A 6000-nucleotide genomic window follows, 5' to 3' on the forward strand; every position below is an offset into this window, starting at 1 on the left:
CTCCATCCAACAAAACAATTACACACAAAAGTTCACATCCCACCATCCAACAAAACAATTACACACAAAAGTTCACATCCCACCATCCAACAAAACAATTACACACAAAAGTTCACATCCCACCATCCAACAAAACAATTACACACAAAAGTTCACATCCCACCATCCAACAAAACAATTACACACAAAAGTTCACATCCCACCATCCAACAAAACAATTACACACAAAAGTTCACATCCCACCATCCAACAAAACAATTACACACAAAAGTTCACATCCCACCATCCAACAAAACAATCACACACAAAAGTTCACATCCCACCATCCAACATTAAATTTTTTATTCCTATTTTTAATTAATAAGTAACTAAATATTGCAATATAATGTGCTTACCTTTTTTTTTTCACCATTTGACCCTTAGAGGTTATCGTAACAAAATTTCTTCACTCTTCCCAAATAGAATCTTTCCTTGGCAGAGATCAAGACAAAGGTAGGTTCAGTGTTTGTATTGATCATTTAGCTTTTCTTTGTAATTTTATTACTTTTGTACCATTATTATAGAGGATTTAGACAGCGAGTCGTGTCAAAGTACGCAAGTTTGTTCCAATCTCTTCATTTATCTCAAAAGGCAATCCCCTACGATCCATTCTGCCCATCACTTTCCGGTCAACTTCAGAACAAAATGTGTGAGTGTGGACTTTGCATCGTTGACTCTTTTGAACAATCACACACAAAAGTTCACATCCCACCATCCAACAAAACAATCACACACAAAAGTTCACATCCCACCATCCAACAAAACAATTACACACAAAAGTTCACATCCCTCCATCCAACAAAACAATTACACACAAAAGTTCACATCCCACCATCCAACAAAACAATTACACACAAAAGTTCACATCCCTCCATCCAACAAAACAATTACACACAAAAGTTCACATCCCTCCATCCAACAAAACAATTACACACAAAAGTTCACATCCCACCATCCAACAAAACAATTACACACAAAAGTTCACATCCCACCATCCAACAAAACAATTACACACAAAAGTTCACATCCCACCATCCAACAAAACAATCACACACAAAAGTTCACATCCCACCATCCAACATTAAATTTTTTATTCCTATTTTTAATTAATAAGTAACTAAATATTGCAATATAATGTGCTTACCTTTTTTTTTCACCATCTGACCCTTAGAGGTTATCGTAACAAAATTTCTTCACTCTTCCCAAATAGAATCTTTCCTTGGCAGAGATCAAGACAAAGGTAGGTTCAGTGTTTGTATTGATCATTTAGCTTTTCTTTGTAATTTTATTACTTTTGTACCATTATTATAGAGGATTTAGACAGCGAGTCGTGTCAAACAGTATGACAGAACCAGCTTTAAAGGCTTGATATTGAATGCAAGTACATGTATACGTTAATGTATAAGGTCGCAGAAATTTTCATAATAAGAGATTCACCATTCCAAGTGTTATACTTTACTCATTTAGTAATAGTGCTGATCAGATAGTTTCAAAATCATCTAATAAATTATTTATATAGTAAAATAATTTCGATACATTATTAAATTTTACACAATGCTTTTGGGGACCGATATGATTGGATGCCCATCATGGCATACAATTTATGGCCGCACTCTATAAAAATGCCCGGTCCGAGTTTGACACCCAGTCCGCCGCTGCCTGTTAACCACAGTCAGTCAAAAAACGTAAACTCTATGACCACATCACAAGGTCTTCTGGACCTTCCTTCAGGGAACAGTACCAGGAAGAAGAAGAAGACACAAAAAAGCGAAGGGGAGACAAAATACAAGGGCTGTTAGTGAATGAAAATGTATCGAAGGCGAAGGACTTAGAGGAATGCAGAAAGACGGTGAACAGATCTTGTGTGGTGCCCAAATGGTCCAACAGACTAAGGGATAGATGAAGGTGAAGCTAAATATGAACCTGGTCTAACTAATGCTATTGAATGATTATCTAATTGATCTAATTGTTTTGTAAACGGCCAATCTCTTATTTAAAAAAAAAATAAATAAATAATCCCTTTTTAGTTGTCTGTTCCTAGTAAACTATAGTACAAAGCTTATCTAAGGGAAAATAGCCGCTAATTACTGCCATTTATCTTAAAATTACAGTGTTTAGCTCCCTTTTTGTTATATAAAATTAAATTAATTAATTAGTACTAAATGATTAACTAACTGATTAATTTTGGATTGATTCGTGTATTGTTATCGACTATGAATAATTTTGCACAATTTCAACTTATCTACAACTATCTACATCTCTCATTTAAAAGCATTTATTCTCCTTATTTTGAAATCAAACAAAATAATTATCCACCTACAATTAATAAACTGTTTTTTTTTTTAATTGATTCATGTCTTGTCAGGTTCAAATAATAACTTGATCAGAGAACAGGAAATGGGAAAAAAAATATGTTCTAGCTTTTTACCATACAGACAGACACAGAGCGAGTTGATATAAGCATTGCAAAAATAATTTTAAAATTCTATTGTTGGTCTACATCTATTGCACATTTCATTACTTGACTGATCCAAACTAATTGATACAATTACACTTCGTATATAAGCTTTTTTTTTTTTGAAAAGTATTTTTTATGCTTTTCTTGTTTTACGTGTGGACCTTTCGTGTGCCGCATCCGAGTTTGTGTTTAACACAAACTCCTCTTTGTAATCTTGTTAGCGTAAAATTGTATTCAGTGTGTTCCACCTTTTAAAGAAAGGTAATGTTATCCAGATTTATTGTCAACTTCATCCCACAAAGTGATCAGCCTAGGCCTGAAATTATAACTGAAAAATAAAAAAAAAAAAATTCAAATCACATCAATCCACATTATTGATTAACACTTTTTCAAAAAAATAAATCTTTTTTTTTTTACAGAATAATATGTGAATAATATTGGTAAAGTTGTTCACTTCTGACGCTAAATGTAAAGGGTTTATTTTTATACTGTGACTTCTGACTTTGCTTATACACTGACGCTCTTTGAAAGAAAGACAAAAGGCTAATTTACGGACAGACATACAAGTTTATTATATATATATATTTATTTACAGTTTCACCCAATATGTTTTTGTATTAAAGTTTCTCTTAATCACTTGGGCTTATTCACACTTCTTAGGTAATTTCTTTTGTTCCAGTTTTTTTTCGATAGTTTATTTCTAAACATATCTAAATCAATTTAAACTCAAAACCTTCTTGTGAGAACGGTCTAAAGTCTAAACTCTTAACTCTACTCCGATATAAGAAAAAAGTAAAGCAATACAACGATCACACCCCCTCCCCTGCGCGTGAGGAGAATATGTCATTATTAGTACCAGGGCCGCCACTACCTATTGTGCAACGTGTGCATTGCACGCAGGCGGCCGAATATAAGGGGCGGCCAAATCATTTTCAAGAATCATTTTTCTTTAAATTTTTGGTTTAATAATTTATAAAAAAAAAAAAATTATTTCAATTCTACTGATTCCATTATCCTTTGAAAACTGGAGGGAGGGGTGGGGGGGAAGAGACGATATTTGTACAATAAGAAGTTATTTTGGAAACTTAAGAAGAAAAACAAAGCGACAACGAGGTTTCCCACGGGTTTTTCCATAAGCGCCGACTCTTTCCTGACCTTGAATTTTCTCGGGTTGTTTGTAATATTTGTTTCGAGTCGAATAGCCCGCCCTGTAAGTAGATCTAGTAATTAGAATGTCAATTTTAAAACATTGTCACATTGTAGCCTATGTCAAAATTGGGGGGGGGGGGGCGCAACGTCCTGACAAAAAGAGGTGTTATAAAGTGTGTGTGTTTCCTAGGCGGCGTTAAGAAGAGGTTAAGCGATTGATTGGTGGTTATGCATTTAAGATGATGAAATTTGCATAATGCAAATGTAAAACGTCAGACTATCTTGAGACATGAAAGAATATAGACGTTATTTTGTGATGAGCTAGATTTCGTTTACATATCAGTAAATTTCATTAATATTGATCTCTATCTCAAATTAAATCTGTGAAAATTGTAATAACAATTATATTGTTTTTTTTGTTCACATAAGAAGTTTGTTGAAGTTTTTTAAAGCTTATGTAGTAAAAATTTAAAACGCCTTCATTGGTTCAGTTGTACTAGCTGTTTGTAAGCGGTAAATCAACGGCCATCAAACAACAAGGAGAGGGGGAGGCGAAAAAATATTTTGTTTTCAGTGTAATTAATTTCAATATTAGTAAAATTACATGTTCGAAAATTAAAATCTCTTAAGTAGGAGACGGCGTTTTATCTTCTAATAAGATCGTTTTAAATGTAGACCGCTTTTTGCGAGGCGCTTGTGCAACAATATGGGTCAAAACGTTTTCAAGAAAATATTTTAAAATGTCTCCGCTATTGCGATTCTTCTGGATTTTTTTTTCTCGGAATAGTCGAATTTCTTCCGCCTATTGCACTTTATAATAGTGACGACTTTTGTGTGACAAAAAACCTCCGCGACAGAGACGTCGTACATAACACGAAGAATATTGTTAAAAAACTCACGCCCATTACAAACGAACGTACGCAATATTGTAGGCCTACCTAGAATGTCCCTCGCATAATACTATTGGCCAGCGCTGCCTCTTTATTATTAGATTTAATATGGCCCTCGACTTTTTTTTTATTAGGATGAATAGTGCGTTCTGAAAGAAAACACATTAATATTAGCCTATTAAAAATTCTCTCTTCTTACTAAGACAAAAAGGCCAGAAGACGCTTAGCGCCGAGTCCCATCCGGAATTAAACCATTTGCCGACTTTGCCGAGCGAAAACCTGCCGCATCTTCAATTCTATCTCCATGAAGAAACTTTTACAACGCTTACAATTTATGTAGGCAACACTATTCCGGAAAAAAACTGACCATAGACATTTTATATATAGGTTTGTGAAACTGACTCATTTTTGTGAAATTTCATTACCTAAATTTGGATTCTATACATAGTGTTCAAAATATAAATGAAAAATAAAACCTAAAAAGTGTGTTATAATTAAAACGTCCTTTCTTTTTCATTACATTATTTACACAAAAAAAATGCTAAGTTAAAATTGAAAATAAAACATCTTAGAGGGAATGGGGATACGACAACGATGCGAATATAAAAAGAAAAAGGAATGGTACAAAGAATGGATTTAAATCAAAGAGCGCTTTAGATACAGTGTCCAGCTCAGTCTTAATGAATTATTTTTTTCTAAAATAAAAAAAAAAGGGGTGGGGGGCATTTTTTAACTTTGCACTCAGGCGGCCACAACCCTCGCGGCGGCCCTGATCATTGCCATAATTTAGGGCCTAATACTTGCATTATATTATTTTGTAATTCAATTATTATATACGGTAGACGCCGAGTTGCATATATATTGCCAGTTGTCTCTTTTTAAATCCAACCTATTATTCATTTTTTGTTTGTTTCTGTTGTTTCACTTAAAATGACAATATAATTGAACAGTGCTGCATTTCCTTGTAGGCAGCATTAGCTATAACTTCCAATAGGCCTATATATTGTTTCAGGGATAGTTTCAATCATTTTGAACAAAGAGCTAATGACAAAATTGCCTTATGTTGATTAGAAGGAGCCCCATATCTAAAAAAGCTAGGGCCTTATTATTAAGTCTAAATCATATCCTGTATTAGAATGGTAAACCGTGACTGCAATTCGTCTCTAAAATAGAAATGGAAATGTAATGAATTTATTTATAGATCTAATAGCAATGCAAATGCGAATGGTCATATGACTTCTGACAAATGCGTAATAAATTATAAGGGATCTGTCACTAAATGCATTTAATAATTAGATTGAGGTATATTTATTAAAAAAAATAATTTGCGATGCATATACACATTATTTTTAATAATATTAACTTTATTATTTTTAAATTCGCTAGCTTCAGTTTAATTTAATTTTACTATGGCTTAGCGTTAAATATTCTGTTACAAGGAACTCAATAAACACTCCTCAAATC

This window comes from Biomphalaria glabrata, chromosome 18, assembly GCF_947242115.1.
Source record: "Biomphalaria glabrata chromosome 18, xgBioGlab47.1, whole genome shotgun sequence".
Classification (NCBI taxonomy): domain Eukaryota; kingdom Metazoa; phylum Mollusca; class Gastropoda; family Planorbidae; genus Biomphalaria; species Biomphalaria glabrata.